Here is an 11,309-nt window from a genome sequence, read left to right on the forward strand (position 1 = left end):
CAATCAATGTGTCTCTCTCATCAATGTTTCTCTCTCTCTCTCTCTCTCTCTCTCAACCTCCCTTCTTTCCACTCTCTCTAAAAACCAATGGAAAAAATAACCTCGGTTAAGGATTTCAAAAAAGTCTGAAGGCCCTAACCGGTTTGGCCCAGTGGATAGAGCGTCGGCCTGTGGACTGAAGGGTCCCAGGTTCGATTCCGGTCAAGGGCATGTACCTTGGCTGCAGGCACATCTCCAGGAGCGGGTGTGCAGGAGGCAGCTGGTCGATGTTTCTCTCTCATCGATGTTTCTAAGTCTCCCTCTCTCTTTCTCTCAGTAAAAAATCAATAAAATGTGTATATATATATATATATATATATATATATATATATATATATATATATATATAAACTCTGAAGTCGTTGCCAAGATTTTTAATGTATATCCCAGGTGGTGAGGTCTCTGGGCTGTTTGGGGCTCTGCGTCCATGGTGTGCGGAATGTGAGCTGTTGGAGTTTGTGTCCCAGTGCGGAAGGTCCCTGCGGTGTGAGAGCTGAGATGTTTGCAGGAGTCGGTGAGCAGAGGATGAGATCTGCACAATAACAGGTTACCTGCATCTCAGTTTGTGAGCTCCAGGAGCTTTCCGCCAGCCTGTGGCCAGCCTGTGAGGCCCCCAGGCTGGTCTGTGGTCTGTGGTCACCGTGTCCAAGCTCTTTGCTCAGTATGTCCAATGATGTGGCATCCCTGAGCCATCTGGGGTATGTTTCCTGTGGTGGCACCTCATTCTGTCTGTCAGCCAGTACTCCATGGCATAACGTGAATCACCTATTTTCATTTACACGTTTCCTCCTAGGTGTTTGATCCGCCCATGCTTGTGCACACAGACCTGTTCATGTGTGTTTCCTCAGAACACACATTTTGCAAGTGGAATTGTCCGTTCAAAGGAGTCATTTATTCAACAAAGCCCCCTTTCAGCAACTATTGTGTGCAGGGCTGTTTTGGGGGCTGTGGGAACACGGGGGAACTGGAAATCCACGCACACCCAGGTGGTATTGACATTCTAGTGGGGAGAGGTGCCCATTTTTGTTATTTTGATAGACGCTGCCACACAAACTCCCAGTTCTATCAGTGGCATCAGGGGGGTGAATGCCGGTGCATGGCCCGAGGCTCTGCAGCAAGGGGTGGGACACCTTCACTAGGCTCTCAGTGATCATCAGGATAAAGGGATGGGATGGTCCACGGGGCGACATGTTGGAGGGGAGACAGGGATGAAACGTGGGTGGGGACGACATGAGAGAGAGAGTCTACTTAGTTGTGTTGGGGTGAACCGAAGATTGAACCATTCCTGGGCCTTTGACAGGAGGGGTGGAGATGAAGAGTTAATGAGACAGGGCAGCCCCAGGACACACCCATCGCTATGTGGACATGGAACAGTCCGCTTCCGGAGGTGCCACGGGGGTAGGGGGGATCGTGTATTTTGGAAGAAACCACTTTATATGTGGGGACATGAAAGGTCTCCAGATCCCACGCGTGGATCGGGCCCCACCCCAGTCAAAGAAGAGAATAGCGCTGCCCTGACACACCCCACCCTTGCTCAAAAGCCTCTACCGATCCGGAAGCCGCCAACGCCATGACCTTATGTCTAGGCCCGCCCAATTGGCTGTGCATATTCGAATCAACGGCGGAGGTGGGTGGGGGTAGGGCCAGATTAAATCCTTCCCTGATCTCTGATTGGTCGCCGCGAGATAACAGACCCTAGCTCTTCCGGGGTAGCAATCACTTTCGGGTGGTGAGTGGGGTCCTCTGGCTATGCATTGTTATTGGCTGCCGGCTTGGCGCAGCCGCTCTGGTTCCTGGACTGGCTTTCGGGGTTGCAGAGGCAGGGCTTTGGCTATTGGAGGTCACAGGTTCGAATCCTTATAGGAACTTCACCTGTAAAAGAAGCTGGCATTATTGGCTGGCACAGAATGTGTCGGGTAATCTTTTCTATTCTCTTTTACCTGTTCTTTTTAAAGCAATGCTTATTGCATCCCATTATCCTAGTTTCTGGAACCCCTGACCATTCACAACAGCACTGGGAACAATTCTTCTCCCGAGTTCCTGACATCTGTACTTCAGGCAGTCTGTAGCTCTGAGTCCTGCACAGAAGGTTCAAGATGATCTCATGATCTTCCTCCAAGCCATACCCACGTTCCCTTGGAGAGGGTGACTTGGAGGCATCCTGTCCCCTCTGGGCTAGGCCTGAGCAAGGGTGTGTGGAGGTGTGTGTGTGTGTGTGTGTGTGTAGGAGCAGGGTGAGGGTGGGACATAAATGATAAAAATGCATGTTTTCATGCTTTGAGATGGAAAGGTGGGTGGCAATGAAAAGAATTTTGCGAGAGGAAGGGGCAAGATTAAACTCAAAGGAGTAAACTTTTTAGTGATGGGATTTTAAGCATCTGGCAGGGAAGGTGTTGGGCTGAGTATACTAGTAGATTACTGGGAGGAAAGTGGTTCTCAAGTCAGTCAACTCCTAAGGTAGTTAACACACTGGATGCAGTTGGGAGGACTGTGTCCAAGATGTGAAGTCTCAGACTGGTTTTGGAATCCCAGTTCAGGGTATGACAGACTGTGAAGTCTCTCAGCTGTTTTGGGGTCTGTGTCACAGAGGTTTAGGTCTTCCAGATGTTTGTGGTTCTCCCCCAGGGTGTGAAGTCTCGAAGCTATTTGGGGGTCCTTGTCCCTAGATGTACAGGTTTTGCTTTTTTTCTTCTTAAAGTTGAATTTCATTTTTGTTTTGTTGTCATTTCTCTGACTATCAAAGGGGCATAATAATGTTTTTTGAGCTTGTTGGCAAGATGTATTCAAGGTTTTTTTAAAATTGTTTTTTTAGAGAGAGAGGAAGGGAGAGAGAAAAAAAAACAACACTAATGTGAGAGCGAAACATCGATTGGCTGCCTCCTGCATGGCCCCTATTGGGGATCAAACCCACAACCTGGCACGTGCCCCAACAGAGAATCAAACCGGCAACTTTTTGGTGCACTGGACCACGCCCAGCTAACTGAGCCACACTAGCCAGGGCGACATTGAGATGAAACAGCCCTTCCTAGATCGCACACACAAGGAGAGCATGAGGGATGTGAATGAAGAGCTAATGAGACAGGGCAGCTCCTGGCCATATGCAAGTTCAGAAAGGCAGTGAGAAGTGGGAGTCACGTGATTGGCTATGAACTCCTCCACAGGGATCACAGCAACCCTGGCTTCCTTGTCTAGACCATGAAGTATAGCTAGCGACCTCCTTAAAAACCTCTGTCATGCCCTTTGTTCTGTAAGTCACACTCTCCCTTGACAACATTTGTGGAGACGGTGTAGGGAGGTGCTTGTGTCTCCTGACATCAGCCCTGGAGTAGAAACCCTACATCTCAGGATGGACATTGCTTACATGAACGGAGTCCATCTCTCCTCAGACCTCATTCACACCCAGTACTACCAGTTCACACCTAGTGCAGGTGGGTTTTGGAGCCTGGTAGACCCTATTTCAGAGCCTGGAACCCCTAAGTCCTGGTTTAATGGTAGGAGAGTCTAGCTTTTGATTGCTGTTTTTTTTTTTTAAATTAAATATTTGTATTGATTTCAGAGACAAAGAGAGGGAGAGAGAGAGAAACATCAATGACGAGAGAGAATCACTGATTGGCTGCCTCCTGCACCCCCCACACTGGGGATCGAGCCCGCAACCCAGGCATGTCCCTTGACCAGGAATCAGACTATGACCTCCTAGTTCATAGGTTGATGCTCAACCACTCAGCCACACCAGCCAGGCAGAGTCTAGCTTTTTGGATCATCTTTCTAAGACTTAACTTGGCCTGCTGAAGTTTTACAAGACTGCTCTGAGTCAGTAGGACAATGTACAACCCACACACCTATACTCCCCTAATTTCAGCCCCTTCCCCTTAATCATACATTCCTTCTAAAACCAGAATTCAGGGCTGGGGAAGAAGACATGAACCAGGTAAATGCCATCTCTGGCCAGGGTCAGTCTGTGTCTGAGACTGTCTCAGTTGAAACACAGGAGCAACGTGAACATAATCATTTTATATAAATGTGTTTTGGATTCAAGAAAGAGTAAAAACTCTCCAGAACTGGGTCTCCATCTCTAGTAAACCCACAATTACTTCAGCTTTTCTCTCAAGAACATACATAACAGGCTGTGCATCATAAGGCAAGGATGCACAGTGAGAAAAAGCATTCTTCTGCTCTGGCTGGGTCAGTTGAAGCATCGTCCTGTACACCAAAAGGTTACAGGCTCAATTGCCAGTCAGGGCACATACCTGGGTTGTGGGGGCGATCCTCGGTAGGGGCATGTATGAGAGGCAACTGATCAATGTTTCTCTCTCTCTCTCCCTCCCCCCTCTCTAAAAATCAATCAAACATATCCTCAGGTGATGGTTAAAAAAAAAAAGAGAGAGGAGAAACCAAGATGGCGGCATAGGTAAACACCTATACTGCTGCCTCGCACAACAATTTCAAAACTGCAACTGGAAGACAGAGCGGACATCGTCCAGAACCACCGGAAAGCTGGCTGAGTGGAAATTCTACAACTAGAAGGAAAGATAAAAGGACACTGAGACCCAGAGGAGCTGTGGAGGATAGAGGTGCGGAGACCCATGTGCACGGAAAGGGCGGGTGGCTGAACATGTGGCTGGCTTACTCACAGTGCTCGGAGAGGGCAGGCAGCAAGTGCGCAGATAGCTTTCTCGTTCGGGAGGGAAACAAAACCTCCCAGCTGCACTGAAATCCAGTTCCGGGTGAGACTTTGAGTACCCAGACTCATTCGGGGAGAAACTGGACTGTCTGGCGGCGGGCGAAACTCGAGGGCAGCCTTCTCTCAGAGGTGCGTGCAGCCATTGCTGTGGGACACTGAGACACAGGGGCCTCGTAGGGTGGGGCTAACGGGAAACCAAGGCTGTCTGCACCACTCTGAGACTCTGCCCCATCCAAGCTGAGCACAGAAGCTCCCCCAGTGGAGACACTGCTGATCCTCACAGCCAATTGGCCTGGAGGTCAACTCCCCCAGTGATACTAACAACAATCTAGGCTTAACTACAACAAGACTGCACACAAAGGGGCACACCAAGAGTGTCCACCTCAGGTAACTGGGGAGGCTGAGCCACTGGGCCCTGCTAGGACACCTAGCACACAAAGCCATTCCATCTACTCAGGGAAGCAGCCAAAATGCGGAGACAAAGAAACAGGTCACAAATGAAAGAAATGGAGGAAAGCAAACTACTGGATATAGAGTTCAAAACCATGGTTATAAGATTTTTCAAGAATTTCCTAGAAAAGGCCGATAAATTTAACGAGACCCTTGAGGATATGAAAAAGGATCAACTAGAAATTAAGCATGCACTGACTGAAATAAAAAATATACAGAAACCTAAAAGCAGACTAGAGGATTGCAAGAACCAAGTCAAAGATTTGAAATACAAAGAAGCAAAAAACACTCAACCGGAAAAGAAAAAAGAATCCAAAAAGTTGAAGATAGTGTAAGAAGTCTCTGGGACAATTTCAAGCGTACCAACATCAGAATTATGGGGGTGCCAGAAGAAGAGAGAGAGCAGGATACTGAAAACCTATTTGAAGAAAACTTCCCCCACCTGGTGAAAGAAATAGACTTATAAGTCCAGGAAGCGCACAGAATCCCAAACAAAAGGAATCCAAAGAGGACCACACCAAGACACATCATAATTAAAATGCCAAGAGCAAAAGACAGAGAGAATATTAAAAGCAGCAAGAGAAAAACAGTTAGTTACCTACAAGGGAGCACCCATACGACTGTCAGCTGATTTCTCAACAGAAACTATGCAGGCCAGACGGGAGTGGCAAGAAATATTCAAAGTGATGAATAGCAAGAACCTACAACCAAGATTACTCTACCCAGAAAAGCTATCATTCAGAATTGAAGGTCAGATAAAGAGCTTCACAGATAAGAAAAAGCTAAAGGAGTTCATCACCACCAAACCAGTATTATATGAAATGCTGAAAGGTATTCTTTAAGAAGAGGAAGAAGTAGAAAAAGATAAAGATAAAAATTATGAACAACAAATACGTATCTATCAACAAGTGAATCTAAAAACCAAGGGAATAAAAAATCTGATGAACAGTATTAACTGGTGAGTATAATAAAATCGGGCACAGAAAGGGAGTGGACTGACAATTCTTGGGGGAAAAGGAGAGTGGGGGTGCGGGAAGAGACTGGACAAAAAGCATACACCTATGGATGAGGACAGTTGGGGGGAGGCGAGGGCAGAGGGTGGGGTAGGAACCTGGTGGAGGGGAGCTATGGGGGGGGGGGGGAAGAGGAACAATTGTAATAATCTGAACAATAAAGATTTATTAAATTTAAAAAAAGAAGAAGCCCTGACCAGTTTTGCTTAGTGATTAGAGCATCCACCTGCAGACTGAAGGGCCGCAGGTTTGATTCCTGGTCAAGGGCACGTACCTCGGTTGCAGGTTCCCCAGCCCTGGTAGGGGCTCGTGCAGAAGGCAACCAATTGATGTGTCTCTCTCAGGTTGTGAAGTCTCTGATCTGTATGTGAGTGTCTGATCTCTTTATGTGGGTTTATTAAGGGTGTAAGGTCTATTCAGTTTGCTGTTACATGTCCACATTTGTGAGGTGTGTGTTTGTGGGTTTATGTCTAAAATGTAATTCACTTTGAAATTTATGTGTATATTTCCCAGACAGTGGGTTCTCTTAAGTGTTTGTGAGTTTAATTCCAAGTGATTGAGGACTTTTTTTTTTTTTTTGCTATATATGTCCTAAAATGTGTGTGTCTGTTCTTTCTGGATTTATATTAGCAGATGGGAAGTGTTCATCCCCAAAAAATGAATACACACTTTAACTGATAGCTCCATTTTGAAAATGAAATATATTTTAATAAACACTGCCTTCATAATTATTGAAAGTGTGTATATACATTTTTGGGGACACCCTATATTTGAAAGTATATGACTCAGAATGTGAGGTCTGTGAGCTGTTTGTGCATGTATGTCTCTGGTGGCTGAATAATAACACTCCAAACATGTCTACTTTCTAATCCCTGGAACATATGATCATGTTAATTTACATGGAAAAAGAGACTTTGCAGACATGATTAAGTAAAACATCCTGAGATGAGGAAAATCTCCCAGATTATCTAAGTGGGCCCAGTGTCATCCCAAGTGTCCTTATATGAGGGAGAAATGAAGGCAAGAGTCAGAGAACATGATGTAGTATTAGAAAAGGTGATGTGAGCCCTGTCGGCATGGCTCAGTGGTTGAGCATTGACCCATGAACCAGGAGGTCACGGTTTGATTCCCCATCAGGGCACATGCCTGGGTTGTGGGCTTGATCCCCATTGCGGGGGAGGGGGCATGCAGGAGACAGCAGATCAATGATTCTCTCTCATAATTGATGTTTCTCTCTCTCTCTCCCTCTCCCTCTCCCTTCCTCTCTGAAATCAATAAAAATATATTTTTTAAAAAGGTGATGTGATGATATAAGCAGAGAGAGAGGTAGATATAGATGGATACAGAGAGAAAGAAATTAGAAGATGAAACACTAATTTCGAAGGTGGAGGAAGGGGCCATGAGCTCAGGAGTGCAGGCGTCCTATAGGAACTGGATTCTCTCCTAGGAACTCCAGAAGGAAGTCAACTTTGTTGACATGACACCTTGACTTTTTTTTTTTAAAGTACAATTTCCATTTCTTTTCCCCCCAGAGAACTTTTCTTCAGTCCGCAAGGACTTCGTTCCTTACTTGGGCTTTGGTGGGAGTGGTGGGGCAGCAGCGCAGGTCTGAATCCGGGTGGGGTGTTCAGTCCTGCCGGGCTTCACAAGAATTAGTTCTTACCACCTTGCGGTGAATGGCGCAGCTCGCAGGGTCACGTACTTTCACATACAGCTAGGGAGCACAGAGACGTTGAAGACACTTGCTTCGGAGATGTCCCTAATGGCTGCGGCCTCTACTACTAGTATGTTCCGAATGACGAACTTCCTAACGGCCTTATCCTTGGGCACGCATCGGGTGCAGTTGGGGCAATGAATAGGCCGCACATGGCCGCAGCCTTTTCTGGCATGACCATTATTCCTTCTTTTCTTGGTCATCTTGGAAACGAGGACCCAAGAGAGAGCTTGACTTTTACCCTTGTAAGACTCCTTGTCAGTCTTCTGACCTGCAGAAATGTAAGAATAAATTTGTGTTGTTTTATGACAATAAAATGGTGGTGATTGGTTACAGCAGCAAGTCCAGAGCCCTGAGGAGATAAAAGGTCTGCTCCTACAAGAAATGGAATTAAGTGTGGCCTTCTTTTCTAAAAAGGAAAGAAAGAAGGAAAGGAGGGAAGGAGGGAAGGAGGGAGGGAGACAGACAGACAGACAATGTCCCAGGTTGTGATGTCTCTGGATGTTGGTGCATATCCAGGGTGAACTCCACATTTGTTTGTGAGTGTGTGTCTGATGGTGGGAGGCCTAGATCTGTTTGAAGGTGTATGAACCAGGGTGTGAAGTCTCGGGTCTCTTTGATGGTGTGTGTCACAGAACTTGTGGGCCCAGCTGTTTGGGGGTGTATGTGCTAGGAGGGGAGGTCTTTGATCTGATTTTGTGTACAGGTCCCAGGACGTGAGTTCTCTGAACTGCTGAGGTGTGTATGTTCAGGGTGTAAGGACTCTGAGCTCTTTGTGGGAATATTCCCTTTGCTTGAAACCTCTGATCCATTTCTGAGTTTGTATCCCAGGATGTGAGGCTTCCTGTCTTGTTTGTTTGTGTCTGTCTTGTGGTATTCATGAGACATGTTTGCTGGTATGTTTTCTGGTGAGTGAAGCAAGGTGTATGTCCCATTGTATGAATCCCCTCATCTGCTTGTGGGCACTTGTCTGATAATGTGAAGAGTCTGATCTTTTTGTTTGAAGTTGTTTTCCCAGTAGCTGAGTGCTCTGATTTGTTTCTCAATGCATGTCCTAGGGCAGGCGTCCTCAAACTACAGCCCGCGGGCCACATGCGGGTGTTTTTGCCGTTTTGTTTTTTTACTTCAAAATAAGGTATGTGCCGTGTGCATAGGAATTTGTTCCTAGTTTTTTTTAAACTATAGTCTGGCCCTCCAACGGTCTGAGGGACAGTGAACTGGCCCTCTGTTTAAAAAGTTTGAGGACCCCTGTCCTAGGGTGTGAGGTCTCTCAGGTTTTGTGACTGTATATCCCAGAGGGTGAGGTCTGAGCTGTATGTGGGTGTATGTTCCAGGTTGTCGGATGTCTGATATCTTATGTGGATATTTGCAAGCACTTTTTGTATTGTTGTTAATCCTCACCCAAGGATATTTTTCCCATTGATTTTTAGAGAGAGTAGAAAGGAGGGGAGAGAGAGAGAGAGAGAGAGAGAGAGAGAGAGAGAGAGAGAGAGAGAGAGAGAGAGAGATCCTACATGCACCCCTACTGTGGCCAGGGATCAAACCTGCAACCCAGGTATGTGCTCTTGATTGGAAATTGAACCTGAGACCCTCTAGTGCACATGCTGGTGCTCTAACCACTGATCCATGCCGGCCAGGGCACACGCATTCACTTGTTTGCTGGGATATATAATCTGGGACGTGAGATTTCTGAGCTGGTTCTGGGTGTACGTTTCAGGATGTGAGGCCTCTGATCTGTTTGTGGGTGCGTGTCCCACACTGACAGCTCTGTGATATGTTTCTGGGTGCATTTCCGTGCATGTTGTTTCTGGGAGGATCTCTGATCGTGGGTGTGTATCCCAGGATCTGAGCTGTCTGATCTCCCTGAGTCTGTACACCTCAAGATTTCAGGCATCTGTATTTATCGGCTGCATTTACCAGCCTGTGAGGGTTGTAACCTCTTTGTTGGCTCATGCTACAGGATTGGAGGTATCTGGTGTGGTTTGGGTTGTATTTCTCAGATCAGATCTTTGATCTGTTTATGTGTGTATGTCACATATATGAGTGTGTCAACTCCTTGGGTGTGTTTGTAAAAGATAGGAGGTCTGTTCTCTATGTGGTTATATGTCCCAGTCTGTGAGATCTGTTTGTGTATGTATGTCAGAGAATGTGCACTTTTTCCTGCTCTCTGTGTGAATATGTCTCAAAGTCAAAGATCTAGTCTGTTTGGGGGTCCTAGAATGTGGGTCCCCAGTCTCTTAGTGGGGTATATGTCCCAGAGAGTGAGTTCTCATATGTCTTTGTGGATTTAATTCCCAGAGTGTGAGGGCTCTAAGCATTCTTTGGTAAATGTCCCAGAATGTGTGGCTTTCTCATCTTCTGTACGTATGTCTCAGGGTAGAAGGTCTCTGATCTCTTGGGAGGTGTATGACTCCAGACGTGAAGTCCTTGCGCACTTCATGGATGTATGTCCCAATATGTGGTGTTTCTTTTGTGAGTGTATGTGTGTTCTGTTTGCTCAAATAATGGATCACCAAATATGTCCTCACCCCATTCTTGGAACTTGTTAATATGTTGTCTTACCTGGAAAAGGCAGATACATAGTAGGCAAGCATCCTGAGATGGGTATCCTGGATTATCTAGGACAGGGGTGGGGAACGTCCGGGCCGAGGCTGTATAAGACCCGAGAAATCATTTGGTCTGGCCCTGCCAAGACATTAGGGGTGAGTTAATTAAATGTTTGACCAAAAAAATGTTTGACCAAATATAGCAGGTTAATATCTTTTGTTGTTAATCCTCACCCAAGGATATTTTTCCATTGATTTTTAGAGAGAGTGGAAGAGAGGGGGAAAGACAGGGAGAAACAGTGATATGAGAGAAATGCATCGATTGGCTGCCTCCTGCATAAGCCCCTCATGTCCAGGGAGGAGCCTGCAACCAAGGTACATGCCCTTGACTAGAATCGAACCCGGGACCCTTTGGTCCACAGGTCAATGCTCTATCCACTGAGCCAAACCAGCTAGGGCTAGCAGGTTAATTTTTGAGTTGATAATTTTGTATGGCCCACAAATGATGTTATAAATATCCAAATGGCCCTTGGCAGAAAAAAAGCCCCCCACCCTGATCTAGGAGGTCCCACTTGTAATCACAAGGGTCATTATAGGAGGAAGGCCAAAACTTCAAGATCAGAAAAGACTAAGTGACTATGTATGTCGAGACAAGGAGGGACATGTGATGAGGGAAGTAGAGTCACAAAAATTGATGTGACAGCTGAAGCAGAGGTCAGAGAGATTTGAAGCTAAAATGCTGGATCCTCTGATCTCTTTGTGGACTTTGTCTACCATCTGGTGTATTTTTCAGCATGTGGAGTGTCGGACTTGATTGTGGGTGTATGTTGCGGGATATGAAGTCTCTGATCTGTTTTGTATGATCC

General features: G+C 46.3%; 1 pseudogene across 1 annotated transcript in view; it reads right to left on the reverse strand.

Annotated features, from left to right (window-relative positions):
• Positions 1-7,749: 7,749 nt before the first annotated feature.
• Positions 7,750-11,309, reverse strand: part of LOC307095456 (small ribosomal subunit protein eS26-like) — a 9,734-nt pseudogene continuing 6,174 nt past the window's right edge. Inside the window, exons 2-3 of the transcript XR_013815258.1 lie at positions 10,460-10,582; positions 7,750-8,168 (exon numbers count right to left, since the gene is read on the reverse strand). The product of XR_013815258.1 is annotated as a small ribosomal subunit protein eS26-like (transcript). The remainder of the gene's footprint in view (positions 8,169-10,459; positions 10,583-11,309) is intronic.

This window comes from Cnephaeus nilssonii, assembly GCF_951640355.1.
Source record: "Cnephaeus nilssonii genome assembly, chromosome: X".
Lineage (NCBI taxonomy): Eukaryota > Metazoa > Chordata > Mammalia > Chiroptera > Vespertilionidae > Cnephaeus > Cnephaeus nilssonii.